Source organism: Ptiloglossa arizonensis, chromosome 3, assembly GCF_051014685.1.
Source record: "Ptiloglossa arizonensis isolate GNS036 chromosome 3, iyPtiAriz1_principal, whole genome shotgun sequence".
Lineage (NCBI taxonomy): Eukaryota > Metazoa > Arthropoda > Insecta > Hymenoptera > Colletidae > Ptiloglossa > Ptiloglossa arizonensis.
Window position 1 is genome coordinate 7,925,821 of NC_135050.1, and position 24,618 is coordinate 7,950,438.

Below are 24,618 nucleotides of genomic sequence, written 5' to 3' on the forward strand. Positions count from 1 at the left end.
CGAATCGAGGACACAGGATGCCCAAAGAGTCTAGAATTTTTAACGAAACAAGATGTATTTCAAAGAAGAGGTTTTCAATGAAAATGTATATAGGTACACTTTTGTGCAAAATACAAATATGTACATGTTCAAATTATTTTTATAAATTTTATTAATTTTTCAGATTCTTAGTTATTCAATGAACTATATAGTTCAAATTATTACTTAATTTGCAAGAATGTATTTTTAGAGTAATATGTTACAACTTGAGAGATAATTTTTAATAAAATAATTCTCAAGAGAATGTTGTAATCCGGATTCTGAGTAATAGTTAAATTTAACATTGATATGTTGTAAAAAAGTACACGTATAAATATGTCATTAAGAAATTTGTACAAGATTCACTCTACTGTGTCGTAACACGCAGGAACTTTTTGGACTTCCGGTATTAGAGGAGAACAAGTTGAGACAAGAGCGAAACTACCCCGCGGGAAATATCCTGTCGCAGGATTGACCCCCTTTAATCGTAATTTCGGTGCACCTAATCTCGTGAGCTAATTCCTATTATCCGCGATGATAGTTTGGCTTGGAGGAAAATTATAGAATGGAAGTATGTATCTGGAAATGAAATTAATAAGTAACGTAAATGTTACAATTTTGGAAATGAAATTAATAAGTAACGTAAAAGTTACAATTTTGGAAATGAAATTAATAAGTAACGTAAAAGTTACAATTTTGGAAATGAAGTTAATAAGTAACGTAAAAGTTACAATTTTGGAAATGAAATTAATAAGTAACGTAAAAGTTACAATTTTGGAAATGAAGTTAATAAGTAACGTAAAAGTTACAATTTTGGAAATGAAGTTAATAAGTAACGTAAAAGTTACAATTTTGAAAATGAAATTAATAAGTAACGTAAAAGTTACAATTTTGGAAATGAAATTAATAAGTAACGTAAAAGTTACAATTTTGGAAATGAAATTAATAAGTAACGTAAAAGTTACAATTTTGGAAATGAAATTAATAAGTAACGTAAAAGTTACAATTTTGGAAATGAAGTTAATAAGTAACGTAAAAGTTACAATTTTGGAAATGAAGTTAATAAGTAACGTAAAAGTTACAATTTTGGAAATGAAATTAATAAGTAACGTAAAAGTTACAATTTTGTAAATGAAATTAATAAGTAACGTAAAAGTTACTATTTGGAAATGAAGTTAATAAGTAACGTAAATGTAACAATTTTGTAGCTTTTAAAAATCCTAATTTCTTGATCACAGAAAAGATAATCTTTGTGAAAAAGATTAAAGTGATCACAAGTGAAACTATTATTAATTTCAAAGGTGGATTCTTGTCGATTGTCGAGATAGCCAGTAAACTATAACGAATGGAACTGATACGAGGGAAACCACATACAATTTGTATGGTTGTTGAGACTTTTATCAGCAGTTATTATAATCATGAATGCAAAATTAAGACTACCAGTGAAATACATGGTAGTCCAGACTATTGTGGAAAATATCAATCGAACTTGACATATCCATGGTTACAGTAATCGTTTATATTGTAACTATATTACATCTATAACAATTATTGTAACTATTACAAGCTGATTTAATTGCAACTGGACCTATAGTATTCTCAGTTATTACAAGACAATTATCGTCAAGTGTATCGTATAATGAATATTGGTATTTGTTACAGCCGCAAATAGAACAAGTAATAATTGTTAGTGTCACAACAGCAACTTTTGACAAATAATATTATCGTCAAAGTAACTATTGTAAGTTGTTGCAACGCCATTACAATCTTATCTAATTTTAATGACTATTGACACAGCTATCGCCAAATTGTACGGTTGTTACAACTATTTACAATTAGCACTAACACCAGTGGGATTATAATAAATTATCGCCTATTCTGGTGTTTATGTCAACTATTGACAGTTATCGTGAGCTTCCTATGTCTATCGCAAATTGCCACAAATGTTGTTACATTCGTTAATTTTATTTGCAAATTTGTATAAATAACAGTACAGTTATATTCAACTGTAACAGTTATCGATACAATTTTTATTTGCATCGACCACCATCAGCGCAACTACTATTGCAACCACTGATGCAACTGCAACTAATTGCACAATCGTTAACGCAATCAATTGTTAATGTGACTATTACTAAATATAACAATTGCCAAAGTAACCATTACCAGTTGCAGCAACCACCAATGCAACTATTATCAATTGCAACAACTACAAATACAACTATTACCGTTTCTTACTATGAGGATTACCATTTTCAACAACTGTCAATGCAAATATCAATTGTCAGGATCTATTACCAACTATTACCAATTGCAACGATCACTGTCATAATTATTCCCAATTGCAACAAGTACTAGCACAATTATTACTAATTGTATCAACCGTTATCTAAAGTAAAACCGATTGTCAAAATCAGCAGCGTAACTGTTAGAAGCTGCATCCATTGCGTCCTGCAACAATTTCCAATGCAATTACTGCACCAGTGCAACTCCTACTGCTCCGATGCAATTATATCATCAATGCAAAAAACAACGAATAGGAACAATCCATCCAAAATGCTACGTATATTATTCGTTATACTAATACGTATATATACGTATATATATATACATTATATATAGGTGTGTATATATATATTATACGTTATATTAATATAACGTGCCACCATTTTCTGTAAATTGTTCACCTGCTCGTCGGCCCGACCCAATTTCCCGATTCTTGAACAGACTGTAACTCTCCGCCGATAAATCCAGCGAGATGCAACAAATGAACCGCCGTAAATCTCGGCCCGCAATAAGATTTATTGAGTCCGTGTTCCGACCCCGTAAACCTGGATCAATTTATTCAAAACAATAGCCCGAGGTTCGCGAGCCACGTTTGCGTAAAACGTGAGCGCCGCGATGCATGACACATCGTCGGCACACGGAACATATACACGGCTACTTTTTGTTTACACGTACGTACGTCTCCGCGGGTGGCATTAGTTCATTTAACGGAGCGGATCGTGCAGTCGATATTAAACCTGAAATTATCGCGCCACGTAATCGCACATCGAGTTAACGCGTCGTATGGGCCGGGTAGGCGTGAAAACTTCGGAAGCAGAACGAATCGTCTTGGTAATGACGAATCGCGTGAGTTTGGATAACAGGTCTAACGAGGAGGATGCAGTCCGTGGGGGTCTTTCGAAGTGTCATTTCTTGGGTAAGGTGCACTGGACCATTCAATTGATCGTATATTTTGTAATCGAGAGAAGAAATATTTTTTTAAATATTAAGACACATTGTGATTTGTGAGGCTAGGTCTAACGAAGAGAATGTGGTCCATGGGGGTCTTTCAAAGTGTCATTTCTTGGGTAAGGTGCACTGGACCATTCAACTGATCGTATTCATCATCGTGAGAAATGAAGATTCGGATCATTTGTTAAATCTGGAAACGGTAGGACTGCTACACCTAATTTAATCTTGAATAAACATGGCTGCAGATAGAGCTGGTTCATTTACGTTTCGTATATTTTGTAATCGAAGGAAGAAATATCTTTTTAAATAGTAAAACTAATTGTGATTGGTGAGGCTAGGTCTAACGAAGAGTATGTGGTCCATGGGGGTCTTTGAAAGTGTCATTTCTTGGGTAAGGTGCACTGGACCATTTAACAGATCGTATTCATCATCGTGAGAAATGAAGATTCGGATCATTTGTTAAATCTGGAAACGGTAGGACTGCTTCACCTAATTTAATCTTGAATAAACATGACTGCAGATAGAGCTGGTTCATTTACTTTTCCGTATATGTTGTAATCGAAGGAAGAGTAAAGGCTTCTCACTTTTATTTCGAAGAAGAAGACATTAATTACGGATCTTTATATGCGTGGTACATCAAACAGGAAGGAATTCCATTTACGGAAGTATTCGAGAACTATGCGTTCCGCGTTCGAATTCCTCGTTTATGTTAATTTCCCTCTTCCACCCTTGACCTTAAAAACAACACCGCAGCTTCGGTGCATACGTGATGTGCCAATAATTTGAGTACAATTTTTTGCAAACCTGTGATCGATCTACGCATATTATACTACATTTTGAACTGCTTTGTGTAAGAAAGTTTTCTGTACCATATGAAAAGAATTTTATACTCTTAACGAAAACCTGAACAAAGTTGCAACTCAGAAATCTCAAGTAAAATTACCAAACATTCAATTATTGACAATCATTGTTAAATTCTTATTAATTTGAATACATTTCACAAGAAATTAGTAAAGCTGAAACTTAAAAATCTCAAATAAAATTACCGAACAATATTGACAATCATTGTTAAATTCTTAATAATTTGAATACTTTTCACAAGAAATTAACAAAGTTGCAACTTAGAAATCTCAAATAAAATTACCGAACAATATTGACAATCATTGTTAAATTCTTATTAATTTGAATACTTTTCACAAGAAATTAGCAAAGTTGCAACTTAGAAATCTCAAATAAAATTACCGAACAATATTGACAATCATTGTTAAATTCTTATTAATTTGAATACTTTTCACAAGAAATTAGCAAAGTTGCAACTTAGAAATCTCAAATAAAATTACCAAACATTCAATATTGAAAATCATTGTTAAATTCTTATCAATTCGAACACTTTTCACAAGACATGAAGTTCAAAATAATGCACTTGCACAAATTATGGCAAAAAATATTTTTGATTCGCAATATATGTTCGATAGAAGTCGAGCCACGCTCTCTGATGCACTTTTTCCCCCACTCCCTTGCACGTGACTACTCGCTTTAGTGGCATTCGTCGTGCATTGTTACATCTTATTGTAACTTTCGATACGCGCGTCGTATCGGGACAATTTTCGAGTAAAAATTGCACAGATCAATAAAAGCTTCGAGTTGACTTATCAATTTACGTAACCTCGTTCGAAATTTTCAAGTTGCTCCACTAATTTTCCCCTTCAAGGGGTTATGAAATCCTTTTCTCCATGTAATGCGAATTAAAAGGAGAAAAAAAAAAAACAAAGAAACCATATCGCGAGTATATTTGCAAAAACTTCACGTAAAGGTGCTAGTCAAAGTGGCCGTAGACGACGTGGATACGTGCTGATGGCGCCTGAATGCACAGTACGTGTGTTGGTCCCAATGTCAGTGCGCCAATTAAAACTGAACGCCTGCTTAGAAGTCCCCCCTCCATTTCTCCTTCGTGTCGCTCGCTGTTTTTACGCTTTCGAACAGTTATTACCAGCAGAGTCGGGCATTACTGAATTCGGTTAACAAATAACCGGGTACGAACGTCGGAGAACTTTCTATACGAATTTCATCGTACGATTATTCATTTCTCATTCAAGGTGTTGTGTCTTAATTTGTTCGTAATTTTCGTTACGCGTACAAGTCTCTTGTGGAATATTAATTAAGATCTTTATTCTTTATTTAGCGTTCGTTATTATTCGTAGAAACACGAAGCACAACGAATAAACGTGTTTCACGTATCTCTTCAATTAATTTTATACTGCATTATGTTTCTATAGCATTCTTTGCTGGAGAACGTTGCACAATATTTTATACGTTATAAAGTATTCAAGTGATTCTTTAGACAAAATTTCAAAATTAAACGACACAAATCTCAGCGCAAAAATGATTAAAAATTATTTCAAGTACACTTTAATTATGTTGCGTTAAAATTCTTCGTACGGAAGAATCGTTACAAGAATAATTGTACACAATTTACTCTCGTGTGGTTGGTGAGCAAAAAGAAGTTACAGCGAAATATCACTATTCCTTGAATAATTTGTTAGGATCTTTTAAATTCAGAGAAAGCAAAGGTGCGACGAGGTTTCATTTTGGAATGGAAAATGTCACGAGTTTCCTCGTTCGGATGAAAATTGTGGAACGACGTTGTTCGAAAAACGTAAATGAGACCACGATCGGTGGATTGCATTATCAAACGTAACGAAAGGTCAAGAGTTAACACGACGCATTATCGTGAAACGAAAGAAGAATTTCCTTTGAAATATCGATACTGTAACAGGATGTTTAATGTTACTTGAGCGTTTCTCGGAACTCTTCAGACGCAAACTGTTCGATAACGCGACATAATATCGGATACCTCGCGCACAATAAAGGTAATTGTTCATGAAATTAATGTTAATAAATGCGCGTAAATAAAACTCAAAGACAATCTACATACAATGAATCAGAGAGACGCAGTTTCGCAATTTTGAAGGGGAACTTGACGTCGAGCAAGACCATTAATTTTTTTTTTCTCTCTCCCTATTTAATTTAAACTGCGTATCATTTTATTCGATTCCGGTAATTGCTCACTGATGGTATCGCTCTCCAAAACTGATCAACAAGACGAATAAATCGCTACGATTTAACTTCAATTAGCGATCGATTAAGTGTAGAAAAATACAAACGAGTCGAATGAAATCGCGAACGTTTCCGGTATTTTTCCTCGTTTCGTTGTTAACAGAAATTTCTTCAATGTTTAAATATTCCGAGCTTTTCGTATTCGTGAATTTATCCTTTTCGCGTTTCAATTTCCTTGTTTCTCTGCCAATGTTTCCGAAGGTTTCGTTTTTAATCGAAATAAGAAAGTTTCCAAGTTCTCGACTCCGAAACTGTATTCGATAAAAAACAAAAAAACATTCAATCTTTTCCATTTACTTGTCAAAACACGCATTCTCGCGACTGTTAATTAATTCCGTTGAAAACGGGAAACGAACAGGAAAAATGACGAAATAAATTTCACGCATGAGAAACAGTGTCTCGAATTCGCGGGAAGCAATTTAACAATTGAATTTTCCAATGTACATAAATTTGAATAGCCTCCTATATCGAGCAGTTCGCGATAGAAAAAGAAGTTGGTGGTATGTATTTCAATCGTTTCGCTGGCAGAAAAAAAAAATTGAAAAAAAAAAAATTCATCGAATCCCGCGCCTATTAAAATTTAATTCCTTGATACTCGCGAGCGGTAAAATTTCTGTAAAATTCGACGAATGGTTTCACCGAAATCCAACCGGATGAAACGACAAATTCGTTATTTGTGAGATACCATTATCGAATTATTATATTATTTTATCCCTTTTTCATCGTATAAATACCGGGCATAGATTTCTTTTTACCTCTGCGCGATAAATTTCACCTATCCTTTTACGTTCTACACGATAATATCTCTCATTTTGTTTCGTCCCGTACTTTCAGTTAACATTTCATCGCGTGGGACGTAGCGTACAGGAAATACGAATTTCGATTATTCGTTTACGAATTTCTCGTCTCGCGAAACGATGGAACGCAACCGGGTACAGACACGCGTGAAATGAATAAAAACGAGCGAGTACCAGGCGGGAACTGAAACGCTGTTATTGAAATCTAACCTCAAATACGCGTCTGGATGCGAGTTAGCGGCGCCGGCCGCGCAATCGCACCGAGTCGCTTTAATTGAAACGAATAATGAGCACTCAGCGCGGAACGAGAAGGTAAGAATCGCGGCGATCTCGCAACGACTCGCGGGACGAATTACGAGCGATGCTCCAATTAAATCCGGATTGAACTTGATGAAACGAAACGGCGTCGTTGGAACGGACGGGACAACGCGGAACGAGAATGGAAAAGGCGCCATTGTGATCGATTTAAACCGCAGCTCGATTTTTATCTTATCGCTTCCGTTGCGTTCTGGCAAACGCGCCGCCTTGTATAACGATGCACGCTAATATTTGTCGGTTTGCATTGACCTTCCGTTGTGTTTGGTCTATCGTATGTGCGCTCCGTCTCAGCTGGACCAGCTATGCAATCGCGCGCTCCGATTTCGCGGTTTGTTTTCAGTCTCGCTACGTGGCTTGATATTTATTGGACACTGTTTATATAATCGCAACAAACAAGCCCTTTAAGTGGGTGTTCACGCATGACACATCCATCCGGAGAGACGGATGGGAGACAACGCGACGTGTTCGACCATGTTTCCAGTCGTGGAACTCGATTGTTTGTTCGTATAGGTATTTGTAAGAAATTTAAACAATTGTTGGAAATAAGTCAGAAGATTCGAGAAGATATTAAATTCAGACTTAACCTTTTCTTACAATTTCTACGTCGAGTGTGGCTCGACATTTCTTAGACCAAGTCCAATGTCGAGCTAGACTCGACATTGTACAACTACCTTACTAAGTAGTAATTGTTAAGTAATATAAATGAAAAATATATTTGTTGCACAGTCTGCATTATTGCAATAAAACGATGTATCGAGACTCGCTTTTTTCACCTAGTTTGTGAATTAATCGAGGAATTGTTAGTAGGTAAAAGAAAAATATTTAATAGTGCAAATGGTTAAGCCACGTTTCCATTCTTGAAACTCGATTGTTTGTTCGTATAGGTATTCGTAAGAAATTTAGAGAACTGTTGGAAATAAGTCAGAAGATTCGAGAAAATATTTCATTCAGACCTAACCCTACTCGAGCTAGACTCGACATTATACAACTACCTTGCTAAGTAGTAATTGTTAAGTAATATAAATGAAAAATATATTTGTCGCACAGTCTCCACTGTTGCAATACAACGATGTATCGAGACCCGCTTTTTTCACCTAGTTTGTGAATTAATCGAGGAATTGTTAGTAGGTAAAAGAAAAAAATTAAATAGTGCAAAGGGTTAAGCCACGTTTCCATTCTTAGAACTTGATTGTTTGTTCGTATCGGTATTCGTAAGAAATTTAAGAACTATTGTAAATAAGTCAGAAGATTCGAGAAGATATTAAATTCAGACTTAACCTTTTCTTACAATTTCTACGTCGAGTGTGGCTCGACATTTCTTAAACCAAATCCAATGTCGAGCTAGACTCGACATTACAGAACTAACTTACTACTTAATAGAAATAAAAAATATATTTGTTGCGCAGTTTGCACTATTACAATAATACATAGAGACCTAATTTCTTGACCTAGTTTGTAAATTAATCGAGAAATTGTTGGTAGGTAAAAGAAAAAAATTAAGGAGCGCAAAGGGTTAAACCAAGTTTCCATTCGTGGAACTTGAACGATATTTGCATGGTAAGAAATTTAAGAGCTATTGGAAACAAGTCTCGAGATTCAACTGCCAGATTCGAGAAGAGATCAAGCCACGTTTCTACTTGGGTAATTTAATGGACATTTTCATCCATGAAACAGTAAGAGGTACACGGAAATGTTCGAACGAATAAAATGTAACTGGCGGGAATCGGGAAACGATTTTCGCCACGCAATAAACCACGATTTGAGCCATCACTTACGTAATGCATTAATCGTTTATTGGTTTTCTACGCGGATTCATAATGAAATACGAGACGTATGGAAAAGCTATTTATCCGTGAGAATCGGCAGTCTGCGTTATGTCACGTTCTCACGTGTGTGTGATTGGTTAATTCTTTATCGGTTTCTGTTCGGTGTCTTCGACAAAAAAAAAAAAGGAGAAAAATGAAAAACACAGGCAAATTCGAACAAAAGTTGCAAAATTTAGCCAGAAGGTATTCAAGCTACGCTCCCATATATATAAAACTTGTGACACGGAACACGCTTTAAGTATGTAGGAAGAGTTAGGGCCGTGTCAAAGAGATGTCTCAAGTATGCTCTGCACTGCGCGCAGCATGTACGAAAATGTGACTTAACACTGAACGTTGTAACAGCTAGCCAGTATATCTATCGCTATCACAGATAGAGTAATGATCCAAGCTTTATCTAGATTCTCTGAGCAGTATTAGCGGCTATCCTTTTTCATCGATCTGTAACCTTCGAATCGCGCCCAATCCACCTTGCAGAATTGCGAATTACCGTTTAATAGATTCATTCGTAACGCTGCTCGAAACAATGACATTTCTGGACAATTTACAACCGATCGACCGTATTATCGATCGCGATGGCTCCATTTAATTAAATACATGGCGATATATTTCTCGACTGTTAAATTCGTACAACGTACGAGAACTCGTCGCGTATTGGATACTTTAGGGAACAATAGAGTCATTTGAGTGGGTGATCCTATTGTTCCGAGTAACCAAAGAATATTTCAACCAGACCAGAAACGAAACTATCGAAAAGCTATACTGAAATAAGCGCAACTGACAAGAGCCCCTTCTCACGTCGTTGGTATTGGATCGTTAAGGGGATTTGTGGTTCGGCATTTTAAAAATCTCGATTCTTTTCGTTTCGTTTTCTTAGAGTGTACAATTGTAAAAAGAAAACATCTGTGCAAACGTTTTGCTTCGATTTGTGAAAATATCGACGATATAGAAATTTTATTATAAATTTCTGCTGTCGGTGAAATTCTCGAAACGTTATTTTATGAATTACGTTATTAAACGTTATTTTATATTAACTTCCATGATATCTCAAGGTCTAGTTAAACGATTGACTTCGTATTTGGAAAGAATCTTCAGAAGATATGTCTTTATCGCCAGAACTAGAGATTCTTAAAAGTATCGAGTTTTAATATTTGTTTAAACATGCTAAACACAAAATAAAGCTAAAAAATATAAACTCGGAATTTAAAGTTTCCATTTTTTTCATTATCGAGATTTTGACTTCTCCAAGGTTTTGCTATAGCTATATTCTTCTTAACGAAGGTACTTTCTCATTCTTGGTTTTTGATTAGCAGATCTGCTAGAATAGTGAAAGCGAATGCAGCATCTTGTTTAGAAGAGTCATTAAACAAGAAGCTATAACTCCAATAACGTTTAATCATTCTGAATAAAAAAGATATTGTACGTACTTATAAAATGGATCAACGTATCCGAAAAATATTGCTACAAACTAGTCTACCTATCATTAAACAACAAAACATAAAACGGACCGAAGAAATGACTCGAACTTGAAAAAAAAATGAAACTTTGCTACAACAAAGTGAATCTACGATTACGAATATCTACAAAGCTATACCAAACATCGAAAAAAGTATTTGATATACGTTTTATGGTTTTTGATATGGTACAATATGGTGGAAAAGAATTCTGGAAGAATCTAAGAATTTCCTTATTAATTTAAACTACGTTTCCCTAAAATTTCACAATTTTCCACAGAGCAGTGATTAACTTTAATTAGACTATTCTTTATAAACGTTGAAATGATCGTCAAACATATAACTTTGTTTATTCCCAGCACGAGAATTGAACCGATAGAAATCAAGAAGCTATAACTCCAATAATTTTTAATATTTCTGGTCAGAGAAAATACTGTATAAAATAAATAAATTTATCAGGAAAATTTCACTACAAAATAGCCTACTTACCTTAAAAAAAAAAAAGAAAAAATATAAAAGAGACCTTATCAGGAAAATTTCACTACAAAATAGCCTACCTACCTTTAAAAAAAAAGAAAAAATATAAAAGAGACCTTATCAGGAAAATTTCACTACAAAATAGCCTACCTACCGCCAAAAAGGAAAAATATTAAAAGAGACCTTATCAGGAAAATTTCACTACAAAATAGCCTACGTACCGCCAAAAAAAAGAAAATATATTAAAAGAGATCTTATCAGGAAAATTTCACTACAAAATAGCCTACCTATCTTAAAAAAAAAAGAAAAAATATAAAAGAGACCTTATCAGGAAAATTTCACTACAAAATAGCCTACCTACCTTTAAAAAAAAAGAAAAAATATAAAAGAGACCTTATCAGGAAAATTTCATTACAAAATAGCCTACTTACCTTAAAAAAAAAAAAAGAAAAAATATAAAAAGAGACCTTATCAGGAAAATTTCACTACAAAATAGCCTACCTACCACCAAGAAACAAAAAAAAATATATAAAAGAGACCTTATCAGGAAAATTTCACTACAAAATAGCCTATCTACCACCAAGAAACAAAAAAAAAAATATTAAGAGACCTTATCAGGAAAATTTCACTACAAAATAGCCTACTTACCTCAAAAAAAAAAGAAAAAATATAAAAGAGACCTTATCAGGAAAATTTCACTACAAAATAGCCTACCTACCGCCAAGAAAGAAAAAGAAAAAATTAAAAGACACCGAAAAAAATGACAGTCTGGACAATACTCCCTTAACAAGGAGAAAAGAAATACGACCGAGCAAGTATTTCGTACGTTATTTCGGAGATTCGACCGCATCTTTCTTTTCCTGCGCACAATGATTCGCACCAGCGTCGTTCGATCCAATTCGTCCGTCAATTGAACCGGCAGATGACATTCGACGAATTTACTCGCAGCCCTGGATAGCCGGGTGGACGCAACGGTCTCGTTAATTTTGCGACGAAAACGGTCGTGATTATTTTTAATTGAGCCCGAACCGAACGACCCATGGGGGAGGGAAAAAGGCAACGGCGGAAATATGTATATCGGCTGCTTCGAACATTTTCTCCGCAGTTTCCTTTATTTGTCGGAGAAACGAGCACGATTGCCTCTAATTGGCTTGAAATGGGACACTGTGGACGCGATGGATAAATCGTAGTATGTGGGACGCTTCTTTTTCTTTTTTTCTTTTTTTCTGTTTCTTTCTTTTGATTTTTTGTCGCCGTCTCGGTTCTACCGACTGTCCTGAAATGCGTCTATTTACCACGGAGAAATTAACTATCGGGGTCTGCTGGTGGTCTTTGTAGTTCTTTCGAAGTTCAACTTAAACTTTAAGCAAATCCTGCCTCTCCTCGATCGCGCTGATTAACCGCGTGATTTTTAGTATATTTGTGCGTTTAAAAAAAAAAAAATCGATCACTTTTCGTTCCTTGGGAATAGTATTGGGTTGCTTGGAATGTCATTTCGTTTTCCAAAACGGAGAATATATATTTTAATAGAATGTTTGTACACTCTAAAAAAATCGTGTTTCATTTTCACCGATAAGAATGAAATGACTTTCCGAACAACCTGATAATTTATTTACTTCCGAGATTGGACCGATACGTTTCTCGTAAGAAATTATGCAAACTTATTCGGTCCTGGACACGCTTGAGTTAAAACTGAGTACGTTTTCATTCTATGAAAAATTAAAATTGAAAACGTGGAATGTCACTCTCAGTGTGTACAACCTTTTTATTTTCAAACGAAATGTCCATTTTTTTTTTATAGTAAAATAAAGAGTACCTAAGGTAGACAAGTACCAAAGTATCAAAATGATCATTAATTAATTATTTATGTCTCGTTGTCTTGGATGTAAAGAAACTAACGACAGTGTCCTAACGGATGTTGAATACACGAGAAAATATACTACTTTAAACGAGAGCGAGTTCAATGACTTATGATTCTAGACAGTACATGATTAATCAAGTTCGAATTAGGATCACAGACTACTCCATAGTCCTTTTGTCTTCCAAGCTGCTGATCTTTAATAAATGCACAATGGGACACTATTTGTGGTATCATCGGGTTAATATGCGATATTATAGTTATTCTCGCGTTCAAGTGATAAAGTTGTTACCTCGTGTCAACTCGAAAGCGGGGTAGCGTTTTTTATCTCGAGGGGAAACCAATAAGGACAGCATTGCACGAACACGAACAACGAGCAAGCTGATTCCGTTGCTTGAATCCGGTGTAAAAATCGTTACTCGAAAGCGAGAATTACCATACTTGAAAAATCTATACTGCACTCCTTTCAGAGAAATTTGACGATCGTCCATTATGTTCCAAAATAATGGAGCGATACGAAAAATGAAACTGTACTCCGCGAACCTCGCCAACTGAATACTTTCCGAGTTGAAGTCAATTCTTTTTACGTCATCTGAACCCTGAGTCATCTTCGTCTATGCATCGTTTAATTTATGCTCTGAGAAACACATTCTTCTGAACTTCACTGTCTTCTAGCCTCACTGTTTCTTTCAAAACAGAATCGTTTAGTATCGTACTACCGCAGAATAGTAGTACGGTTATTAGTCCCGCTTCAAATTCAAGTTTGGTTTCGGTTAAATATCATAATGTTGTATTCGTACCTTTCATTGTTAGTTGAGTAAACGTTTGTTATCGAACCGATTGTTTTTGGGTTCATTGTACAATACAATAATACTACTATTAAAATAGTAAACGTTAAAGAAATATTTAGAGATCATAAGTACACAGAATGGAGTAAAAGGCAATTCTTTGTAAAAAATTAGTCCCACTTCAAATTCAAGTTTGGTTTTGGTTAAATATCATAATGTATTTGTACCTTTCATTGTTAGTTGAGTAAACGTTTGGTATCAAACCGATTGTTTTTGGGTCCATTGTAAATTACAATAATACTACTATTAAAATAGTAAACGTTAAAGAAATATTTAGAGATCATAAGTACACAGAATGGAGTAAAAGGCAATTCTTTGTAAAAAATTAGTCCCACTTCAAATTCAAGTTTGGTTTTGGTTAAATATCATAATGTATTTGTATCTTTCATTGTTAGTTGAGTAAACGTTTGGTATCAAACCGATTGTTTTTGGGTCCATTGTAAATTACAATAATACTACTATTAAAATAGTAAACGTTAAAGGACTATTTAGAGATTATAATTACACGAAATGGAGTAAAGGGCAATTCTTTGTAAGAAATTAGTCCCACTTCAAATTCAAGTTTGGTTTTGGTTAAATATCATAATGTATTTGTACCTTTCATTGTTAGTTGAGTAAACGTTTGTTATCGAACCGATTGTTTTTGGGTCCATTGTAAATTACAATAATACTACTATTAAAATAGTAAACGTTAAAGAAATATTTACAGATCATAATTACACGAAATGGAGTAAAGGGCGATTCCTGGTAAAAAAATATTTTCGAACGAAATAAAATAATTTCTATTGAGAATTTCGTTGAAATTTCTCGAAAAATTTGCACGATTTCTCCCATGGCGTCGTTTCAGTATACCGTGTGTCGCTATCAGAAATCGATGTTTTTTTGTTTTTTTTTTGCGATTCCGCTTTTGCCGATCACGTGATTAGAAAGTAGACAGACAAGCGTGTCCGAATGTCGAACATAATCGAAGAAAACGAAGGAGCTTGGCATCGATCGAAGTGTTACGAATTTCGAGGACGTGAACGACCAAGAATTTATTCGACGACATAAATTTCAAATAATTATACACATTCCGTTACACGGTGAATTTTAACAAGTATTCGACCGACTCGAACGTCAAGCCACGTCGAACAACAATAAATATATGTTTCGATTATCGAACAGATTCTCATCGCTGCATGTGCAAGATGATTTGAAAAATGAATTGTAAACTTTCAATGCTCGCAGAAGACTGCAACAATGTATTAGAAAAAAATTAATTAACATTTCGAATGAGAAACGATAAAGAAACGGTGCAGTGATGTGTTTTTCTTCGTGAAATTCGGTAAATTTAGGTATAGCACTCAAAGAAACCGGTATACTTGGCAACCATAATGTTAACATTAACTTACACATACGTCATAGATTCAGCGGAGTTTCTTCAGCTAACCCAGACGTAACACACAACCTAGACTTGTAACCGTCCCTACATCGTACAAATCGCACTAACTCACAATTTCGACAATCCCAGGTTTCACAGAGTTTCCGTCTAGATCCTCCACCTAACATAGACCCGAAGATCTGCTGCACGGTGTACCATGTATCTAACGAAGTTTCATTATCCGACGCTCACCCTGGCATAAACTTGGCAAACCCAGTGCATAACATTAATACTAACTTACGCGTCGTGCGTTATAGATTCGATAGTGATTTCTTACCTAACCCAAATCAAAAGCATACTTGGCAATCCAAATCCATAATATTAACATTAACGTACACGTGTTACAGATTCGATAATGTTTCTCCGGCTGATCCATCTAACCTAGCGCTGGCGATCCAACAGCATGTTATTAACATTAACTTGCGCGTCGTCTGTCATAGATTGCGTAGGTTTCCATTAAAAAAAGACCGACCAGGCTAATAAATGACCGAGCCTGTATATTGTCATTAAGCGATCGCTAACAGCTATCCCGAGAATCGTCTCGAGAAGCGTAAAAACACGCGGCGATCAGGCGACAAACTCGAGCCAGCGACAACGTCTGTCGGTTCATCGGGCACAGTCAAAGCGGAGTAGCCTGAGCTCCATCGCGCGCGCTGTACGCCGGGAACGCGAAAACATTTCCTATTACACGGCTATCAATCGATCGTCCTCCGACGGGACTCGATAGAACGCGCGCCGACGAGAATAATAAACTCGCGAACAGCGCGCGTCGCTGGCTCGCGAAACCCGTGTTAAACCGCGTGTGCGGCCGGAGAGGCGACGCGGTACGCTCTCCCTCTCATTGTCCCGTGACGTTCGTAACACACCGTTTCTATTTCTGCCCCGGCGTTCCCATTCATTAAACGTTGTCGATAAGGCGCTCTTCGCGACGGGAAACTAAAACTCAGATCCCGACGCGGTCCGTTGGTCCGCGGACGGATCTAACCCGACACTAATCCTCACGCGGCGGCCCATTGACGACGGAGGATAAATATAGAACGCTGCATTGTAATTTCTATGGTGGTGCAGGTCGGATTCTAATTTCCACGGCGTGAGACATAGAAGAGAAATTTAGAATTTACTTTGTAGATTGTACGTGAAACAATCGACACTTCGTGTGGTGGATCATTGATGACGGAGGATAGATATAGAACACTGTATTGTAATTTCTATGGTGGTATACGTCGGATTCTAATTTCCACGATCTACCACATATAATAGAAATTTAGAATTTGGTAAATTGTTCATGAAACATGTGGTGGACCATTGATGACGGAGGATAAATATAGAACGCTGCATTGTAATTTCTATGGTGGTGCACGTCGGATTCTAATTTCCACGGTGTGAGACACAGAATGGAAATTTTGAGTTTACTAGATTGTCTATGAAACTAAACTTCGCATCGATGATGGAGGAGTATTGTAATTTCTATGGTGGTATACGTCGGATTCTAATTTCCACGGTGTGAGACACAGAATGGAAATTTCGAATTTAGTAGATTGTCTATGAAACTAAACTTTGCATCGATGACGGAGGAGTATTGTAATTTCTATGGTGGTATACGTCGGATTCTAATTTACACGGTGTGAGACACAGAATGGAAATTTAGAATTTAGTAGATTGTCTATGAAACTAAACTTTGCATCGATGACGGAGGAGTATTGTAATTTCTATGGTGGTATACGTCGAATTCTAATTTCCATGATGTAACACATAGAATAGAAATTTAGAATTTACTAGATTGTTTATGAAATTAACCTTCACATTGATGACGGAAATAAATACAGAACAAGTATTGTAATTTCTATGGTGGTGCACGTCGGATTCTAATTTGCACGGCGTGAAACATAGAAGAGAAATTTAGAATTTACTTTGTAGATTGTACGTGAAACAATCGACACTTCATGTGGTGGATCATTGATGACGGAGGTTAAGTATAGAACACTGTATTGTAATTTCTATGGTGGTACACGTCGGATTCTAATTTGCATGGCGTGAGACACAGAAGAGAAATTTAGAATTTACTTTGTAGATTGTAAGTGAAACTAACCTTCGTGTGGTGGATCATTGATGACGGAGGATAAATATAGAACACTGTATTGTAATTTCTATGGTGGTACACGTCGGATTCTAATTTCCATGATGTAACACATAGAATAGAAATTTAGAATTTAGTAGATTGTCTATGAAACTAAACTTTGCATTGATGATGGAGGAGTATTGTAATTTCTATGGTGGTATACGTCGAATTCTAATTTCCATGAAGTAACACATAGAATAAAAATTTTAAATTTACTTGGTATATTATCTATGAAACTAATCTTCACATTAATGACGGAGAGAAATATAAAACTAGTATTGTAATTTCTATGGTGGTATACGTCGAATTATAATTTCCATGAAGTAACACATAGAATAAAAATTTAAAATTTACTTGGTATATTATCTATGAAACTAATCTTCACATTAATGACGGAGAGAAATATTGAACTAGTATTGTAATTTCTATGGTGGTATACATCGGATTATAATTTCCACGAAGTAACACATAGAATAAAAATTTTAAATTTACTTGGTATATTATCTATGAAACTAACCTTCACGTGGTGGATCATTGATGACGATGATACGTATAGAACGAGTGTTCTAATTTCTATGGTGGTATACATCGTTGTTGAAACAGAGGATTCTAATTCTCAATAGAGAATCTACTTGATAGACTGTCGATGAAATTAAAGTGCTAGATCATTGATGACGATGATACATATAGAACAAGTGTTCTAATTTCTATGGTGGTATACATCGTTGTTGAAACAGAGGATTCTAATTCTCAATAGAGAATCTACTTGATAGACTGTCGATGAAATTAACGTGGTAGATCATTGATAACGATGTGACATATAGAACAAGTGTTCTAATTTCTATGATGGTGTACATCGTTGATAAAACAGTAGAATCAGTTTCTAATTTACACGATGTAATTACATGGATATGTAAAATAGAAGTTTAGAATTTCGTTAGTGTATCGTCGACGAAGGGGAAACTAAATTGTCAATTATGGACAGCATGGTGTTAGGAGTTTTACTCTCATCGTCATCCGAATATAGAATGAGAGTTTTAAATTGTTTGGTAAATAACGAAGTTGGAGTGGAAGGCTTAACTTTCGCAGTGGATCATTAACGATGAAGCTGATCCAGCAGAGAGGTTAGAATTTATTCGGTAAATTATCGATAAAGGGGATGTAAATGAAACACTAATTCACTCGATAAACCGTCAATAATAAAAACAAAGCGTTAAGACCCGGAAGTCTTTGATATATTGCTGTTTGTTCAAATGTAGAATAATTCGCGGAGGTATTAATATACTTGACGAATTTTCGACGAGGGAAATGTTGAATGGAAAGTGTAACACGGATGGTGGATTATTGATGATGGAGGTGCAGTGATTCTAGTTTATACGAAGGATCATTAATGATAGGAAAGTGGAACTGATGGTTAATTAACATAATTGAATTCTCAATCATGAATATGTAGAATAGATGTTCGAATTTATTCATAGCATCGTTGATCGTACAATATTGGATTAAAGACCACAGTTTACAACCTACAACTAACTCTAACTTCTTCCATTGGTTCGGAAAGAAACGAGAGGACCTGACTAACATAAGGAGTATAATTGACAATGACAGAATGGGGACTCTATTTTGTTTTCTGAACGAAGAACCAGAACTAAGATTTTAAACGTACACCTGTGATTTATTTCACTTTATTATCCGTTGTTTGGTATACCTTCGATGATGGAACGGGGTTGGAGACTGAACTCGTTCGAAAGATTATTATTATCCACGTACAGAGTAGAAGTTCGAATTTATTGAGTGAATTGTCGATAATGAAAATACGCGATGGTGCATTTTTTTATGCAGACGTGGAACAGAATTTGCAGTTTGTACAGTGAATCATCATTAACCATCCATGATCTCGTGTGACTCTGAGATCACACACCCATACACTTATATTTTCAATGACTGATGTCATCTTTTTTACCACCGAAAGCTATTGTAGTTTTAAAGGCATATTCATCAAGCGAACTGTTTACAGCAACTAATACAATTTCTGCCACGAGGTTAGACACACTCGAAGAATTGTCCAATAATAATAATATCCGCTCGTATCGTTTTAAAAAGTTGAAAATAATCCTGGTACCGGATTGAAAATTGTTATCTGACTTACACGATGAATCCTCGATCATGGTGTTAGGAGTTTGGAAATGTAGAATAGAAGTTTGAATTTATTCGGTGAATCGTTTTTAACAAAGAAGCGAATCAGAGACTCCGGTACATCAGATAGATTATTGATAATTAGAAAATTCAAACTAAAGAATGTAATTGTATGGATTCCTAATAAGAAAAAAGTAAAAGCACGGTGTGAGTCTGTCCAGTGTAAAGATTGAAATAAAGCGGATCACAATAAGGAAGTAAACTCAAGGCTCTAAATTACTCCGAGTAGACAACGATTGATACGAGAACCGAGAGGTTAATCCATTTGGTGAACAGCCAATGATGGGAAAACAATAGACATACGACATCGAAAAATGTCAGAATGAAAATATTCGAGAAATACGTCGAAGACGGAGAAACGATACCGACGTTACATTTCAAAAGTCTAACTGCTCGAATTTCCAACGTTCGAAAAATAAAATTGAAAATCTAGCTCGGTCGGAGTTGCTCCAAAAAGAATAAAAATTAGAATTAAAAATCCAACCTAGCGAATGAATAGTCAATGACGAAGCAACGAAACCTCGACAATAGAAGACGAGATGAATGTAACCTGCTTCGCGAGTAATCGAGAACAAAAAGGAAAAAGCTTGAAGATTCTGGCTGGCAAAGTGGATCGCCGAAAGGAGAAGGATCCACATTTGCCCCTTCGTTTATCCAAGACGGGAAATTGTGTTGGATCTACCATCGAGTGTATCCCGCACACAGTCGATCACCACTACCGTAAAAATAAGAAGCTCAACTTGCCACTGATCACCCGAGTGCCACTTCATAACACACGAACTTCACCCTCCCTCTCCTGAACTGCCACGATCGATCACCGAAGTCGTCCAAGCAAAAATCAATGTGTCGAAACTTACTGCGCCGATCGTCGACGATCCTACGATCGCAACACTCGTGATCTCTGGTCGGTGCTCCAGCAACTCCCATCCAAGTTCTCCTTGTTCGACGAACAAGCGGCGAGTTCCTCGATTCTCTGGTCTATCACAGCTCCATTCTACCAGCCCTGGAGGTCACGACGGAGCAGCGTCTCCTTCGCGCGCGACCGTTCGGGACGCAACTACCGAAACAACGATCGAACACTTTAGAGTCGACTCTCGCACCGAGTCATTCCACAAGTCCTTCCGCGCGTTAGGTCACAGATCCGCGGCCGAGAATAACACAAAACAAACCTGTCGGCAGCGACGTAGAGCCAAGCGGTAACGAACGTACGTCGAGAAGACACTTCGTGTAAACGAGGAACTTGAGCAACGTGGACACCGTGGTGTGACCAGTGGTGTGGCGCAAGGAAACGTATCGTGAAGCGCAAGGAAACGTATCGTGAAGCGCAAAGGAAACGAGCCGATGGTAGCTGATCAGCCGGCGCGGTTGGAATGAAAACGTACACGTGCCGTCTGGCTGGTTTCGCCGATCTGCCGCCACCACCACCACCAGCTGATCGTCCGGGAGTGACTACTGCCACTGACTCTGTGGCCTGGGCTGACTGACTAACTGCACGGCCGACCAGTTTCTCCGGCAGAGGCTGCGGGAGCAGGACGGTTCGAATTGCGCCTGCTGGTCTGTGACCGGGAAGAGGGGGTAAGGGGCTGGCGGGGGAGAATGTTTCCCTGGCGGGCTCCTTGACACGTCCCGCGGTGAGCATTGGTCATGGATGGCCCGATGCCCGTGAGATGTTTTTCTTTCGAAATGTCACTGTCGGGGTTATTGTTATTGGATTTTCTCGCGACCGAGATAAACTTACTCGATTTAACTCCTCGGGGCACGGTTAGTAAAACGTGTAACTTGAACTAGCAACGGTTGCTAAAACGTGTGAAACGATACTATGTAGCTTAAATTAGCAACGATTGCTAAAACGTGTGAAACGATAGGATGTAACTTGAACTAGCAACGGTTCTTAAAACGTGTGAAACGACACAATGTAACTTAAATTAGCAACGGTTGCTAAAACGTGTGAAACGATAAAATGTAATTTGAAGTAGGAACGATTGCTAAAACGTGTGAAACGATACGATGTAACTTGAACTAGCAACGGTTGCTAAAACGTGTGAAACGACACAATGTAACTTAAATTAGCAACGGTTGCTAAAACGTGTAAAACGATAAAACGTAATTTGAAGTAGGAACGATTGCTAAAACGTGTGAAACGATACGATGTAACTTGAACTAGCAACGGTTCCTAAAACGTGTGAAACGATACTATGTAGCTTAAATTAGCAACGGTTGCTAAAACGTGTGAAACGATAGGATGTAAATTGAAGTAGGAACGATTGCTAAAACGTGTGAAACGATACGATGTAACTTGAACTAGCAACGGTTGCTAAAACGTGTGAAACGACACAATGTAACTTAAATTAGCAACGGTTGCTAAAACGTGTGAAACGATAAAACGTAATTTGAAGTAGGAACGATTGCTAAAACGTGTGAAACGATACGATGTAACTTGAACTAGCAACGGTTCCTAAAACGTGTGAAACGATACTATGTAGCTTAAATTAGCAACGGTTGCTAAAACGTGTGAAACGATAGGATGTAAATTGAAGTAGGAACAATTGCTAAAACGTGTGAAACGATACGATGTAACTTGAACTAGCAACGGTTCCTAAAACGTGTGAAACGATACTATGTAGCTTAAATTAGCAACGGTTGCTAAAACGTGTGAAACGATAGGATGTAAATTGAAGTAGGAACAATTGCTAAAACGTGTGAAACGATACGATGTAACTTGAACTAGCAACGGTTGCTAAAACGTGTGAAACGATAAAATGTAATTTGAAGTAGGAACGATTGCTAAAACGTGTGAGACGATACGATGTAACTTGAACTAGCAACGGTTGCTAAAACGTGTGAAACGATAAAATGTAATTTGAAGTAGGAACGATTGCTAAAACGTGTGAAACGATACGATGTAACTTGAACTAGCAACGGTTGCTAAAACGTGTGAAACGATATTATGTAGCTTGAACTAGCAACGGTTCCTAAAACGTGTGAAACGATAGGATGTAAATTGAACTAGCAACGGTTCCTAAAACGTGTGAAACGATACGATGTAACTTGAACTAGCAACGGTTGCTAAAACGTGTGAAACGATAAAATGTAATTTGATGTAGGAACGATTGCTAAAACGTGTGAAACGATACGATGTAACTTGAACTAGCAACAGTTCCTAAAACGTGTGAAACGATAAGATGTAAATTAAACTAGCAACGGTTGCTAAAACGTGTGAAACGATACAATGTAACTTGAACTAGCAACGGTTCCTAAAACGTGTGAAACGATAAAATGTAATTTGAAGTAGGAACGATTGCTAAAACGTGTGAAACGATTCAATGTAACTTAAACTGGAAAATAGATCGATTAGATATTTATTGGGTTGTTCGGAAAGTCATTTCGTTTTTTTTTTGGTGAAAATGAAACACGATTTTTTTAGAGTGTATAAACATTTTATTGAATTATATATTCTCCATTTTAGTAAACGAAATGACTTTCCGAACACAATAATTATGAGACGGGGCATTAACGTTCTCGTTTAATTACGAGATGGAATATTAGGAAGTCACAATTGGTAAACGTGCGAAGTGATACAAAATAACTGAAACTAAAAGATAAATTAATTAGATATTTAATTATGAGACGGGACGTTAACGGTCTCGTTCAATTACGAGATGGGATATTAGCAATTCACAATTGCTGAACGTGCGAAGTGATACGAAATAACTAAAACTAAAAGATAAAATAATTATATACTTAATTACGAGATGGAATATCAACAGTCTCATCGTGCAACTTGTATGGTGTTATTTGAATTTTCCATGGTGGGTTGAAAAATATCCCACTGTATATATCAGAGTATCAAAAAGGTGGGACATTTATTAACCCATTGTGCCCTAAAGAGTTAATATTGTGTTTTTCGAGACGCGACCATTTCAACACATTTCGAGTAATAAGAAAAATTACAGAAACCATTTACATTTTTCTTCTACAACTTGTACTGACTTTTATCCATTTAACGAGACAAATATATATCGAAATAATAAATGCGTGAATGCTTTGGAAATGATGTAATTATAAGTTTCTTAACATAAAATATTACACGTTTTATAAAGAATTATTGAATTTTGTATTAAAAAGTTATATATATATATATATTGAAATAATAAATGCGTGAATGCTTTGGAAATAGTGTAATTATAAGTTTCTTAACATAAAATATTACACGTTTTATAAAGAATTATTGAATTTTTTATTAAAAAGTTATATATATATATATATATATTGAAATAATAAATGCGTGAATGCTTTGGAAATGGTGTAATTATAAGTTTCTTAACATAAAATATTGCACGTTTTATCAAGGATTATTGAATTTTTTATTAAAAAGTTCTAATATCAAGAAGTTGTAAGAAAAATCAGAACGAACTTCCTCTTAGTGCGTTATAGCGTGAATCGATGGTATTTCTTGTAATCTGTTTATGCGCGTTGTTGTTTATTATTTCACATCGTTGGAGATGACGTAACTTTGGTTAATCTCTAATCGTTACTGCTACGTTTTAAAATGATGGCCATATTTGTCGACACGAGACCGAGATCGTTGAAAAATGAAGTTAGGTTGTATAATTAATCGATAGTTAGCAGTACTAATGGAAACGACAAGGATCGCCTTCAGCGATTTCAAATATTTAGTAAACATAATGCGCATGAACACATTACACAAGTATTATCGATATGTTTATACGTTATAATGGAATTCCTTCTACGAGGAAGTTCGTCGCAATTTCATATTTATGTTACTTCAACGAAACGTTTATTTGACTATGTTCGAAGGACTCTTTTTCTTATTTATACTCATGGAATATACTGGCATCGACTGGCTGTTAAATTCTAGAAATTTTTTTAAAGAAACCACGCAGATGGTGGTGAATATATTTCTCATATGCCTTTC

At 36.1% G+C, this 24,618-nt stretch overlaps 1 long non-coding RNA gene across 1 annotated transcript in view; it reads left to right on the plus strand.

Moving 5' to 3' along the window:
* Positions 1–3,022: 3,022 nt before the first annotated feature.
* Positions 3,023–24,618, plus strand: part of LOC143144337 (uncharacterized) — a 74,923-nt gene continuing 53,327 nt past the window's right edge. The window contains exon 1 of the long non-coding RNA XR_012991401.1: positions 3,023–3,220. This is a non-coding gene — a long non-coding RNA (uncharacterized LOC143144337). The remainder of the gene's footprint in view (positions 3,221–24,618) is intronic.